This window comes from Capricornis sumatraensis, chromosome 2, assembly GCF_032405125.1.
Source record: "Capricornis sumatraensis isolate serow.1 chromosome 2, serow.2, whole genome shotgun sequence".
Lineage (NCBI taxonomy): Eukaryota > Metazoa > Chordata > Mammalia > Artiodactyla > Bovidae > Capricornis > Capricornis sumatraensis.
The window spans coordinates 177,771,004-177,786,169 of record NC_091070.1 but is presented as its reverse complement, the minus strand read 5'-3'; the positions used below and the strand labels follow the sequence as shown (position 1 = coordinate 177,786,169).

Here is a 15,166-nt window from a genome sequence, read left to right as displayed (position 1 = left end):
ATGGGCTTTTGGGTTGCTTCCAACTTGGGGCTGTTTCAAATAATGCTGCAATAAACATTCTCATAAATGGCTTTGTACACCTATGTTTGCACTTCTTTTGTGTACATGACTAGGAAGAGAGCTGCTGGTCACAGGATAGGTATCTGTTTCAGTGTGTATTTCCTTGATTACTGATAAGGTCAAGCACCTTTGATAGGTACATCAGCTATTTGGATATCTTCTTTCTTAGAGATGATATATTGAATATATTACTTACTGATTTGGAAAAAGGTTTTCACATATTCTGAACACAAGTCCTTCGTAAAATATGTCACATGTATCTTCTCCTACTCTGTGGCTTACTTTTTCACTCTTTTAGTGATGTCACTTGATAAACAAAAGTTCTTCATTTTAATGTAGCCCAATTTATCAATATTTCCTTTGTTGTTGATGAGTATATTTCACTTAATAAATACTTTTCTCTCCCTTCACATCATGAAGATTTTTTAAATTTTATCTTATAGAAATTTCACATTTAGAGCTACTATCAAAGGAAAATTGATTTTTATGTATGTTGTGACATAATAATAGTTTCTTTTCTTTTTCCCACACAGTTATCCCAAAGACAACAACACTGATTGAACTATCCTCTCTTCACTGCTTTTTTAGTGTAGACTTGTAAGATCACATGTCTAAGTATGTGTGGCTCTATTTGAGGACTCTCAGTCTATTTGTCTACCTTTACACGCATATCACTGGAGAAGGCAATGGCACCCCACTCCTGTACTCTTGCCTGGAAAATCCCATGGATGGAGGAGCCTGGAAGGCTGCAGTCCATGGGGTCGCTGAGGGTCGGACACGACTGAGCAACTTCACTTTCACTTTTCACTTTCATGCATTGGAGAAGGAAATGGCAACCCACTCCATTGTTCTTGCCTGGAGAATCCCAGGGATGGAGGAGCCTGGTTGGCTGCCATCTATGGGGTCACATAGAGTCGGACACGACTGAAGTGACTTAGCACGTCCATATCACACTGCCTTAATTATTACAGCATTATAATAAGTATTGACATCTAGAGTGCAACTTCTTTGGCTTTATTCTTTCATAGTAGCCCTTTTTATTTCCACATATATTTCAGGAGCAGCTCGTGAGTTTTTTATTTAAAAATATTGCTGTGATTTTGATCAGGATTGTAAATCATGGAGTTAATGTCTTATAGGGTTTTTCAATGTATAAATATTGGCTATTTCTCTACTTATCTAGGTCCTCATTAATTTCTCTCAATATTGTATTATCATCTAAGCAGAGTTCTTACATGTATTTTGTAAGATTTTTTCATAGGTATTTGATGATTTTGTTGCTACTGTAATGGTATGTGTTTAAAATTTTTATTTTCTAATTTTTACTGCTGTAATTGATTTTGTACCTTGACTTTGTACTCACAAACTGTGCTAAACTCACTTTATTTCTGGTAATTTAATTGTAAATTAATTTTTACTTCATACAACAATATTTGTAAACAATAATAGTTTCTTACTCTACATTCACTATATCTCTTATTTTCTGTTCTTGTTGCACTTGCTAGGATTTCTGTAAAATGCTTCACAGAAGTGGTGATACTGGGCACACTAGTCTTATCTCTAGTCTCAAAGAGAAAGCTTGCAACATTTCACTATATGGTATGTTTTTTTTTTAACTAACCCCTATGAAACTAAGGAAATTCTTTTCTATTTCTAGTTTATAAGTTTTTTTCTCATGAATAGATGTTGAATTTAATTAAATATTTCATCTATTGAAATGTCCAAAAGATTTATAGCTTTCTTACTCTTAATACAGTGAACTATACTGCCTGTGTTTTTAAATGTTAAACTACTCTTGCATTTCTACAAAATATGCAGCTTGATTTTGATGAATTGCACTTTTTATATATTTCTGGATTGAGTTCGCTAATATTTTCTTTAGAATGCTCACACCTATGTTCATGAATAATATTTGCCTATGATTTTTGACATCAAGTTTATGGTATCAAGGTTATATGATCTCATAAAAGAAATTGAGAAGTTTTTCCTCTTTGTTCTCTGTAATAGTTTTCATGGAATTAGAATTATTCTTTCTTACATGTTTGGTGTAATTCACTAGTGAAGCTGAACTGTTCTTTCTGGGAAAGACATGTGGAATTAGATTTTTTTAAATATCTATAGGAAAATTCATATATTCTATATCTTCTTGGGTCGATTTTAAGGAATTTATCAGTTCAGTTCAGTCACTCAGTAGTGTCCAACTCTTTAGGACCCCATGAATTGCAGCACACCAGGCCTCCTTGTCCATCACCAACTCCCAGAGTTCACTCAAACTCATGTCCATCAAGTCAGTGATGCCATCCAGCCATCTCATCCTCTGTTGTCCCCTTCTCCTCCTGCCCCCAATCCCTCCCAGCATCAGAGTCTTTTCCAATGAGTCAACTCTTCACGTGAGTTGGCCAAAGTTTTGGAGTTTCGGCTTTAGCATCAGTCCTTCCAAAGAACACCCAGGACTGATCTCCTTTAGGATGGACTGGTTGGATCTCCGTGCAGTCCAAGGGACTCTCAAGAGTCTTTTCCAATACCATATGTTGTAAAATTTCAAATTGATTGGCAAAAATTGATTATATTTTCCTCTTGTTAATTTTGTAGCATTAGTTGAGTTTAAGCAAACTGTACCACCTAGTACAGTGTCTATTAGCTGGTAGCATTCAATAAATTACTTGAGGAATGAAGGAGAAACACATGACACATTGACCAAATGCTACCTCAGTCAGTTCAGTCGCTCAGTAGTGTCCGACTCCTTGTTACCCCATGGACTGCAGTACGCCAGGCTTCCCTATCCATCACCAACTCCCGGAGCTTACTCAGACTCATGTTCATTGATTCAGTGATGCCATCCAACCATCTCATCCTCTGTCATCCCCTTCTCCTCCTGCCTTCAATTTGTCCCAGAGTGAGGGTCTTTTCCAAGGAATCAGTTATTCACATCAGGTGGCCAAAATATTGGAGTTTCAGCTTCAGCATCAGTCCTTGCAACAAATATTCAGGACTGACTGCCTTTAGGATTCACTGGTTGGATCTCCTTGCAGTCTGAGGGACTCTCAAGAGTCTTCTCCAATACCACAGTTCAAAAGTATCAATTCTTCGATGCCCAGCTTTCTTTATAGTCCAACTCTCACATCCATACATGACTACTGGAAAAACCAAAGCTTTGACTAGATGGACTTCTGTTGGCAAAGTAATGTCTCTGCTTTTTAATATGCTGTCTAGGTTGGTCATAGCTTTCTTCTAAGGAGCAAGCATCTTTTTGTTTCATGGCTACAGTCACAATCCACAGTGATTGTGGAGCCCAAGAAAATAAAGTCTGTCCCTGTTTCCACTGTTTCCCCATCTATTTCCCATGAAGTGATTGGACTGGATGCCATGATCTCAGTTTTCTGAATGTTGAGTTTCAAGCCAGCTTTTTCACTCTCCTCTTTCACTTTCATCAAGAGGCTCTTTAGTTCTTCTTCACTTTCTGCCATAAGGGTGGTGTCATCTGCTTATCTGAGGTTACTGATATTTCTCCCAGCAATCTTGATTCCAGCTTGTGCTTCGTCCAGCTCAGCATTTTGCATGATGTACTCTGCATATAAGTTAAATAAGCAGGGTGACAATATTCAGCCTTGACGTACTCCTTTTCCTATTTGGAACCAGTCTGTTGTTCCATGTCCAGTTCTAAATGTTGCTTCTTGACCTGCATACAGATTTCTAAGGAGGCACATCTGGTGGTCTGGTATTCCCATCTCTTGAAGAATCTTCCACAGTTTGCTGTGATCCACACAGTCAAAGGTTATGGCATAGTCAATAAAGCAGCTGTTTAACTCTCTTATTTTTTCAATGATCCAGCGGATGTTGGCAATTTGATCTCTGGTTCCTCTGCCTTTTCTAAATCCAGCTTGAACATCTTAAGTTCACAGTTCACATACTGTGAACTGTTGAAGCCTGGCTTGGAGAATTTTGAGCATTACTTTGCTTGTGTGTGAGATGAGTGCAATTGTGTAGTAATTTGAGCATTCTTTGCATTGCCTTTCTTTGGGATTGGAATGAAAACTGATCTTTTCCAGTTCTGTGGCCACTGCTGAGTTTTCCAAGTTTGCTGGCATATTGACTGTAGCACTTTCACAGCATCATCTTTTAGGATTTGAAATAGCTCAACTGGATTTCCATCACCTCCACTAGCTTTTTTCACAGTGATGCTTCCTAAGGCCCACTTGACTTCACACTTCAGGATGTCTTGCTCTAGATGAGGGATCATGCCATCATGGTTATCTGGGTCATGAAGATCTTTTTAGTATCATTCTTCTGTGTATTCTTGCCACCTCTTAATATCTTCTGCTTCTATTAGATCCGTACCATTTCTGTCCTTCATTGTGCCCATCTTTGCATGAAATGTTCCCTTGGTATCTCTTAATTTTCTTGACGAGATCTCTAGTCTTCCCTATTCTATTATTTCCCTCTGTTTCTTTGCATTGATCACTGAGGGAGGCTTTCTTACCTCTCCTTGCTACTCTTTGGAACTCTGCATTCAAGTGGGTATATCTTTCCTTGTCTCCTTTGCCTTTCTATTCTCTTCTTTTCACAGCTATTTGTAAGGCCTCCTCAGACAACCATTTTGCGTTTTTCCATGTCTTTTTCTTGGGGATGGTCTTGATCACTGCCTCCTGTACAATGTCATGAACCTCCATCCATAGTTCTTCAGGAAATCTGTCTATCAGATCTAATCCCTGGAATCTATTTGTCACTTCCACTGTATAATTGTAAGGAATTTGACTTAGGTCATACTTGAATGGTCTAGTAGTTTTCCACACTTTCTTCAATTTAAGTCTGAATTTTGCAATAAGGAGTTCATGATCTGAGCCACAGTCAACTCCCGGTCTGGTTTTTGCTGACTGTATAGAGCTTCTCCATCTTTGGCTGCAAAGAATATAATCAATCTGATTTCGGTGTTGCCCATCTGGTGATGTCCATGTGTAGAGTCTTCTCTTGTGTTGTTGAAAGAGGGTGTTTACTATGACTCGTGTGTTCTCTTGGCAAACTCTATTAGCCTTTGCCCTGCTTCATTCCATACTCCAAGGCCAAATTTGCCTGTTACTCCAGGTGTTTCTTGACTTCCTACTTTGGCATTCCAGTCCCCTATAATGAAAAGGACATCTTTTTTGGGTGTTAGTTCTAGAAGGTCTTGTAGGTCTTCATAGAACCGTTCATCTTCAACTTCTTCAGCATTATTGGTTGGTGCATAGATTTGGATTACTGTGATATTGAATGGTTTGCCTTGGAAATAAACAAGATCATTCTGTCATTTTTGAGATTGCTACTTACTGTCATGTTAAGCTGGGAAGCACACAGTTGAAGGAGACCCTTGTACATGCAGGAGCCTGTCTTTGAGGCTAAGGCCTCAAAAGACATAGGATATGTCAAACCTATCAGACATAACACCATCATCTTAAATATACATTTGTTAACTCCCCCTTCACTATCTTGAAAGAAATTCACAAATAGTCTAAAGTTTTAGAAAATACTACAATATCCTCTTGAATAGAAAATCAACAAATGAAAAGTAGTTTATAATAAAAGCATATGCCTTTTTACCTAGAGATGTTCAGGCATGACCACACTAGAAACACAATAAAGTTGGCAGATGCTAGGTCCTAGTTATAATGAGCAAATCTGTACATGTGAGACGACAACACTCAAATAATGATTACTATTATGTATATTTAACATTTGAGATTAAGACTAAACGAGCATACTTGTGTGTGTGTGTGTGTGTATAAGTAGCATCAGTATGAATGCAATAGCTGCAAATGCAAACTGATACAGGTGCATTATATTGCTAACTCAGATGCCAGAAGTACTGCTGTTGATAATGGAATAGTCTAAAAGTGAAAGTATCAGTCACTCAGTCATGTCCAACTCTTTACTACCCTATGGACTGTAGCCTGCCAGGCTCCTCTGTCCATAGAATACTCCATGTAAGAATACTGGAATGGGTAGCCATTCCCTTCTCCAGGGGATCTTCCCCATGTGGGGATCAAACCCAGATCTCCTGCATTGTAGAGTCTTTACTGTTTGCATTGCAGATCTTTACTATCTGAACCACCAGAGAAGCTCAAAGTGGGGGACAATTCTTGGTAAAGTTCTGAAACAAATGATGTGCAGTCTTCTCTTAATTTATATGAGAGTTGCATTCCTGGAAAATTCAGTATAGGTCAAAATCCTGTAAAACTTTCTTTTAAATGATTGTGAAATAGAGTTAGGTGCTAGGCTCTTGTAACCATAGAGATTTTTATATCCATATATTTCTAATGGGACATTTGTAATTTGTGTGGGACTGTCTCCCATTGCCCAGTTTATCTCAATAGCACCCCCCAATTATTGCTGTAATTAATCCCCCCACATCCAACAACATTTCCAATAACCCCCGCCTCCAGCAGGAAGCATGTATTCTTTCCTACTTTCCTATCCTTTCGTCTCCCTTGGTGAAGGGAGACAAAAACAAGCAGGTGAATGAAGCTTGGGGTGAAGCTAATACCTAAAGCACACATTTCCAATGTCTGCACACTTTCCACATGTGAGAGGCAACATGGAAGCTAGGATGTTAATTTAAAGAGAGACACCTGATCAGTTACACTATCAATTCCACTGTCCATGAGACAAAAACAAAGTAAGAACGTGGGCTCTGGAGCTGGACTTCTCAGATTCAACTTGACTCCGGTCTTACTAGCTTTGGGACCTTGAGTATATCACCATGTGTTTCAGCCCTCTTGCCTACTCTGTTCCTCTGAGGTAGAGCTGCCTCTTACCCCACTGTCTCTCCCAAACTCTGTGGAAGCACCACACAGACCCTGCAGGATACAGTTAGCCTCTTAGGATTCCAAACTTACACCACCTTTATATTTATTTTATACGTGAACCACCTGTATATTTATTTTTATTATTATTCTTAAAATTACTTACCATCTTCCAAAAAGGATGTTTTGGCGAGTGGTGTGATCACCTGATGTGAAGAGCCAACTACTGGAAAAGACCCTGATGCTGGGAGAAAGACTGAGGGCAAAAGAAGAAGGGGGTGACAGAGGGTGAGATAGTTGGATAGCATCACTGACTCAATGGACAGGAGTTTGAGCAAACTCAGGGAGATAATGAAGGACAGGGAAGCCTGCTATGCTGCAGTTCATGGGGTCACAGAGAGTCAGACATGACTTTGTGACTGAACAACAACAAAAAGACGTATACTCATAAACAGGGGGAAAAATCTGGTGTGGTGAAGAGTGAGACGAAAACAAGCAGGCAGAATGAAGCTTGGGGTGAAGATAATACCTAAAGCACACATTTCCAAGGTCTGCACACTTTCTACATGTGAGAGGTAACATGGAAGCTGGGTTGTTAATTTAAAGAGAGACACTTGATCAGTTACACAATCAATTCCATTGTCCATGAGACGAAAACAAAGTAAGAACATAGGCTCTGGAGCTGGACTTCTCAGATTCAACTTGACTCCGGTCTTATAGCTTTGGGACCTTGAGTAAATCACCATGTGTTTCAGCCCTCTTGCCTATAAAAGGGATAATAACAATAATACTCTAGAATACCTACCACATGGTATTGGGAGGATTAGAAAAGTTGATGTTTATAAAGTGCCTAAAACAGTATACAGTAGCTCACTGTATACGTTACATGAGCATTTGCAGACAGACAGGCTGAAACAGTTGCTCAGAGAAAACACTGCTTTTCCTAGCAGTGTCTCTCAGTAGTGTGGGATTGAGTTACCTAGGTTAGAGGCTCAGGGGAGACTCAGCATTTGTTAACCCCAACCTGCTTCTACTACAGTGCAGGAGACTGTAACCAGAGAGTGGAAATCTAGGGCCAAACGTGCATAGCTAAGCCAAGTCACTGGCTCCTGTCTGCCGCTCTTACCCACACTCCATGACTAGAGCTGGCCTAGGGAGGAGGTGCAAAGGGTGGGCCTGCCAGTCTCTGTACCCAGCATGTCTCCAGGTTCCAAGATCCGGCCTTCCCCCCGCGGTCTTCTTACTTTCCAAACACCTGTTTCTCTGTAAGTACGGAAAGCAAAGAATGAAGGAAATCAAGTGAAAGTGCTTCATAAACTCAAACACTCAAGGAACATGCAAATTCAAAATGGATTTCCTTTAAATACATCTCTAACTTTGGGTAGGAGGAGAAATGGCTAGATAGAGGATAAAGGCTTTGGGAAGGATTTAAAATGCAATTGTCTGAGCTGGAAAAGTTCCACCATTTTCTGGTGAGACTGCACATAAAGCTAAAGAGCCTCCAAGCCTCTTTTTTCCTCATCATGAGGAATGATACCATGAGGATGATAATCATTGCTCATGGGATGGCTGTGAAGACTAAATGAAACAACATAAAGTGTCCAGCACCATGCCTGGCACAGAGTCAGGAGCCAATAAACATGATCAGGTATCAGCAACCTACCAAATGAGAGAGATTTTTCCTTTGCTTTCCAAAGACAGAAGGCCATGTGTTATTCTACCCCAGAAAGATTTTATTGTGGTGTCTTTCTCCTCCACGAACCCAACTATCTAGCAGAGGGGAATGGGGGGATGGGGTGGGGGGGATGGGTGCGGATCTTGGAAGCAAAGGATTTGAAAGCCCAGTCACTGTCACTCTAGGCCCATGAGAAGCAGCACAAGGCAGCTTGGACGTGGCATTGAACCCAACTCAGTCACTCACTGTCGTGAGTTCTTGAGCATGTTCTCTTCACTATCTGACCCTTAGACTAATATCTGCTCACTATCCAGAATGTAATACCCATCTGGGTTTGCTATTGCTAGAGTGCTGATTACTGAATAAGAAACTCTGAAAAATTGAACAAGAAATCTAGAAAGAGAGGATGAATCTCCCACTGGTGATAGTTCAGAAAGACTGGCAGCAAAGGACTCTGCAAGATGCATGCTTGTAAACACATTCTCCTGTTACAAGGAACATTATAAAAGTCTAAACAGTTCAGTCATAATAAGAAATATTGGAAAACTGAAAAAAAAATTATACCCTTAAAAATTTAATAACTCAATAGCTCCACTCTACTCAAACCTGTCTTGGGACAGAAAAGGCTTGTCTAATTGCAGATTTTAATTTTCAAAGGTACTGTTACCCATATATGTGTGGGTGGCAGCTGCTGGGAGTTGCAGGCTCTCCACACACACACAGGGCTGTGTGTGGCCAGCTGGCTATTGTCTGAGAAGCAAAAAGAGACGAGGGGCATTGACCATGAGCCAGCTAGTGCCTCTAATGTTTCATTCAACACCCCTTGCCCTGTGTTCAGTTCAGTTCAGTCGCTCAGTCGTGTCCGACTCTTTGCGACCCCATGAATCGCAGCACGCCAGGCCTCCCTGTCCATCACCATCTCCCGGAGTTCATTCAGACTCATGTCCATCGAGTCCATGATGCCATCCAGCCATCTCATCCTCAGTCGTCCCCTTCTCCTCCTGCCCTCAATCCCTCCCAGCATCAGAGTCTTTTCCAATGAGTCAACTCTTCGCATGAGGTGGCCAAAGTACTGGAGTTTCAGCTTTAGCATCAATCCTTTCAAAGAAATCCCAGGGTTGATCTCCTTCAGAATGGACTGGTTGGATCTCCTTGCAGTCCAAGGGACTCTCAAGAGTCTTCTCCAACACCACACTTAAAAGCATCAATTCTTCGGCGCTCAGCCTTCTTCACAGTCCAACTCTCACATCCATACGTGACCACAGGAAAAACCATAGCCTTGACTAGATGGAACTTTGTGGACAAAGTAATGTCTCTGCTTTTGAATATACTATCTAGGTTGGTCATAACTTTTCTTCCAAGGAGTAAGTGTCTTTTAATTTCATGGCTACAGTCACCATCTGCAGTGATTTTGGAGCCCCAAACAATAAAGTCTGACACTGTTTCTACTGTTTCCCATCTGTTCCCCATGAAGTGATGGGACCAAATGCCATGATCTTCGTTTTCTGAATGTTGAGCTTTAAGCCAACTTTTTCACTCTCCTCTTTCACTTTCATCAAGAGGCTTTTTAGTTCCTCTTCACTTTCTGCCATGAGGGTGGTGTCATCTGCATATCTGAGGTTATTGATATTTCTCCCAGCAATCTTGATTCCAGCTTGTGTTTCTTCCAGTCCAGCGTTTCTCATGATGTACTCTGCATAGAAGTTAAATAAGCAGGGTGACAATATACAGCCTTGGCGTACTCCTTTTCCCATTTGGAACCAGTCTGTTTTTCCGTGTCCAGTTCTAACTGTTGCTTCCTGACCTGCATACAGATTTCTCAAGAGGCAGGTTAGGTGGTCTGGTATTCCCATCTCTTTCAGAATTTTCCACAGTTTATTGTGATCCACCCAATCAAAGGCTTTGGCATAGTCAATAAAGCAGAAATAGATGTTTTTCTGGAACTCTCTTGCTTTTTCCATGATCCAGCCGATGTTGGCTAGTTAGAGATTTTCAGGAACTGATTTCATAATCCCAATCCTTACATCTCTTCATATCTATAGTGAAGTTGCGTCGCTCAGTCATGTCCGACTCTTCACGACCCGGTGGACTGCAGCCTACCAGGCTCCTCCGTCCATGGGATTTTCCAGGCAAGAGTACTGGAGTGGGGTGCCATTGCCTTCTCTGCTTCATATCTAGAAAAGCACTAAATCCCTTCATGGTGACATCAGCTCCATGAGACTAGTAGAAAACCTGTGAAGTAAATGCTTGATTGCACTGAAGTCCCCCTTCACCAAAATCTTATATACTTATATATCTTATATACTTATATATCTTATATACTGACTTTCCCCCACTCTTTGGAGCAGTCTCTCAGAGCTATCTGAGGTGCTGTGTCCCGGGCTGCAGTCCTCATTTTGCCCCAGTAATATTTGCCTTGCAACCCTCATGTGTGCATCTTTTTTAGGCAACAGGAGTTAGCTTGTGCCCATCTTCCTCCCCCTCCTTCACTTCTTCCCAGGGCGGGGGCTGGGGGACGACTTCTCTTTTTGATGAGGCTGGACTCTGTTAGGCTGGCTGTGTGTTAGATGCAGACTTTTTTTTTACTTCTGTTTTCCTGTAGGAAGGAAGAACAGTTGGATCCCAGTCCACAGTTGAGGGGGATGTGTCCTTCTCTAGAATTCATTGGTTCAAGGTAAGTTGCCCACTCTCATGTGTCTGAGATATATTCCCATTTCTACCCACATGCAGGTCCAGACTAGGTCAGGGTTGTGCCATTTTGAAGGTCACTTGACTATAGGTCTGGCTGAAGTGCTCCAGCATGACTACCAACAAAGTTGCTCTTTTCATCTCTGGGCTGTGCTTAGTCCCTCAGTCGTGTCCAGCTCTTTGAGACCCCATGGATGGTAGCCCATCAGGCTCCTCTGTCCATGGGGATTTTCCAAGCAAGAATATTAGGGTGGGTAGCTGTTACCTTTTCCAGGAGATCTTCCTAACCCAGGGATCGAGCCCAGGTCTCCCACATTGCAGGTGGGTTCTTTACTGTCTGAGCCACCAGAGAAGCCCAAGAATTCTGGATTAGGTAGCCTATCCCTTCTCTAGGGGAACTTCCCCACTCAGGAACTGAGCTGGGATCTCCTGCATTGCAGGTGGATTCTTTACCAGCTGACTGACTATAAATATGACTGTTTTAAAATTGTTCCATAACCAGCTAAGTCCTCCCACCCAAAAGAGCTAGAAGGAGCCTCAAAAGTGATATGGCTCAAGACTCTACTATCCAGGTAAAAAACTCTAGAACTGAAAGTCCTCCTGTCAGCTTGCCCTCCCAGACCCCACTGAGGCTGCCAGCATAAAGATGTGTGCTTAGTTCCTGGCTTGGCCCTGCCACCTGAAGCACTGCCTTAGCCCTACAGGGCTGGGTGAGCCTACCCTGCATGGGACCTCAATGTGTCTCAGCATCCTTCACAAAACTGTTCTGTGCTTATTGTTTTCACTCACTCAGAAGCACTGTAGTCTTCCTTCTCTTGGCCCTGCTCAGACCCCTTTGCATTGCTGTGAAACTGTCACCAGGGTCTCAGGGTGTGATCCTGTTCTGGATCAGACCCCTGTGAATTGGAACCTGCATGAAGGTCTCCTGCCCTGCTACCCAATGCACTTTCTGCCCACACCAGGTGAGTACTTGCTGTGAATTATAGTTGGACTTCTCCTAATAGTGGAATCTATTAAATTGAACAATAGTTTTATCTCATCGTGTGATTCAGAGATGGTTGCTAGGGAAACCACTGGGAATATGTTTAATTTGTAAATCCTATAATTGCCCTAAATTAGAGTAATTCGTGCTCTTGCTTCAAATGCATTTGGACTGAGCCAGCTAGGAAGCAGGTGAAGATGAGAGAATACTCATAGGTGAGCTCCCATGGCAATCTGTTTGTACTCCTTATATACTGGTTTTTCCTCCCCTTTGCTGAAAAAGGTCGGAGAAGGCAATGGCACCCCACTCCAGTACTCTTGTCTGGAAAATCCCATGGACGGAGGAGCCTGGTGGGCTGCAGTCCATGGGGTCGCTAAGAGTCGGACACGACTTTGCTTTCACTTTCATGCATTGGAGAAGGAAATGGCAACCCACTCCAGTCTTCTTGCCTAGAGAATCCCAGGGATGGGGGAGCCTGCTGGGCTGCCATCTATGGGGTCACACAGAATCAGACATCACTGAAGCCACTTAGCAGCAGCAGCAGCAGCTGAAAAAGTTACAGGGATTAGAGAGGGGGCCAGCAGGTGTCCTTCCAGTGGACTCAGAAAGCTAGAAAACCCAAGAAGGGGTCTCTCCCTCCTTAGGAATTCAGGTGGTCATAGCAGAGGGACTGGGGGCAACACCAGTAGCAATGGAGAGAGATAAAAGAACATCTGCAAAGGCTTACTTTAAAATGGATTCGGAGGCCTAACACTGTCATTCAAAGGGAGCTGCTAACTCCATGTAAAGAGAATCAAACTACTCAGAAAGCTTTATCTTCAGCAAAAGCAGGGTGGTCCAATCAAAGACCCTGGTGTTAAGATTTGGAAGAGGTCCTGGCATTCTCCCTGCCCAGCCTCTTCTTGGTCCACATCTGTATTCAGAGAGTCACCCACACTTTGCTCTTGAACATTTCCAGTTGATGAGGCACTCACTCCTCGCCAAGGCAGCCAGTTCGGTTTTTAAACAGCCCTGATTGTTAGGAAATCTGCCTTATATTGAGTCAAAAAAAGGGGTGCGGGATGGGTGGCACACTCCCTGATTGATGTAGTCGACTGGCTAAGCTCCCAGAGGCTTGTTTATAAGCTCAGAAGCATCCTTCCTCTGTCACAGATGCTCATCACCAACAAGCCACACTGGCGCTGGGGCCCAGGAGAATCCATACAGCTGGGGACTCCTACCTTCAGATGGAGGGGAGCAGCAGCAGGGACAAAAACAGAATGTTCCTTGATACAGCGCTTGATTAAGAACAAAGCAAACAGCCGCTGTCTCTAGGGCCTAGTGTTTATCTCATCGTGATAAAAAACCAAAATCAAAGCACAGACCCTGTTGCCCAGCGTAAATGTCATGAACCTCTTCTCTATACAATAGCAGGATCAATAGAGGATGACTCAGTCCTTCAGATGTCACTAATCGTGCTCCCTTCTGAAACACTATAGTTCTGTGAACATGGCTGACTGTGACATTAACTCGTGGCTGCTGTATCCCACTGGTGACGCATGCTGGAGTCTGCAGTCACTGAGAGCCCCCCAGCTGCATCTCCTTTGTTGGTGCAGCATTATGTGGCCCCCACCCACTCTCTTGGGACCGTGGAGGCCCAGGGCTTCTAGATCCTTGTCTGCACCTGTTGTCAAGTTTATGAGTTCACCTTCAGCATTTTAAAATTCAGGATCACAGGGATCCTGGCTCTCTGGCACCTCTCCTGGTTTTTTAGCTCCCAGGAGATTGCTGCCTGTGGATAATTGATCTCATCAGCATGTTCCTATTCTCCTCAGCTCTAATTTATCCAGACCAGTGTGTTTAATGAAATTAAATGTCTCATCTGCCCTTTATCAGTGTCTAGTCTCTCTTTCTAATTCCTTGACTGAAAAGTTGGAGGGGCTGAGGGGTCCTGCTCTTTCTCCGATCTACTGAAGCATCATACTTTATCCATGTGAGAGATAATAGTTTAGGATTTTGGAAAAAGACTTCCAACATGAGTGTTTTGTATTTTGCAGAGCCCTTTCATTTGTTTAGTACTGCTTGTTTTTGTGCTAATTGTCTTTAACAACTTCCAGGTCTATAAGAAAAGGACACATGTTAAATTCTTATTCACGCTTATGGAAAATCTAGTTTTCTGTGCTACAAATTCAGAACCAAGGTTTGCCTCACTGGAGAGAAAGAACCCAGGTAGAAGTAACTGGTCATGAACAGCAGCTTTGCAAATTTCAAACTATGGAATGATGGCAGATATCACTGTCAAAGGTGCCCTGGGCTCTCTAGGAAGTCCAGATCCCAGATAAGAAAGAATCCTAGTTTTCTCTCAGAATTCTGTTCGACAATTACTAGGAAACTAGCTACAATGTAAAACTGGGAATTTATACTCATTAGAATGTGGGAGGTGTAGGCAACCTCAGACTTAAGAGCAAGGAGTTGGAATATGTCTGATTCAGGAAGCAGGGGTGGGAGAACAGGACTGGGTTCTGAGGCTACAGCCATGGGAAACCTATCAGTAGTACACATAGGCAGTCAGAGGAATGCACAGACATTCAGTAGGAAAGAGGGAAAGGATCCTTCTATAAACTGAGTACCTGTGTGTGCCTTTTCCTCCTCAGTTGTGCATCTTTGGTTAACTCACCTTACTGCTCAGAGTTTCAGTTTCCTCATCTTTCAAAAGGAGTCTTCAACAGAGACAATAATGCCTTCATGTTCTAGGATTGTCCTGAAAACCAAATGAGGTCATGAGAATGTTAGAAGTGCCCAGGACTGTCTGCCTCCTCCCTCTAACACAGTGTACTCACCTCTCCCTGCTTCAGGAGAGACCCCGCTTTGGATTCTATGGGGGACACAATCCCCTCCCCCAACTCCCTTCTCTACTGTGGTTGATTAGAATGAGCTGAACAGTTACACCGAAGAAAGGGAGCTGGTCTCAAAGAAAGCCATCAATATGCTGAGTCACTTGGAACA

At 42.4% G+C, this 15,166-nt stretch overlaps 1 protein-coding gene across 4 annotated transcripts in view; it reads right to left on the bottom strand.

The window, feature by feature from the left end:
• Positions 1–15,166, bottom strand: part of DIRAS3 (DIRAS family GTPase 3) — a 42,270-nt gene that overhangs the window by 25,612 nt on the left and 1,492 nt on the right. For 3 of the 4 annotated variants that reach the window (XM_068963576.1, XM_068963573.1, XM_068963574.1), the window contains exon 2: positions 14,838–14,921. The gene's annotated coding sequence lies outside the window, so the exon portion shown is untranslated. Of the gene's footprint in view, positions 1–7,002; positions 7,072–14,837; positions 14,922–15,166 lie in introns of those variants that run through there. The other variant, XM_068963575.1, reaches the window with a different exon arrangement.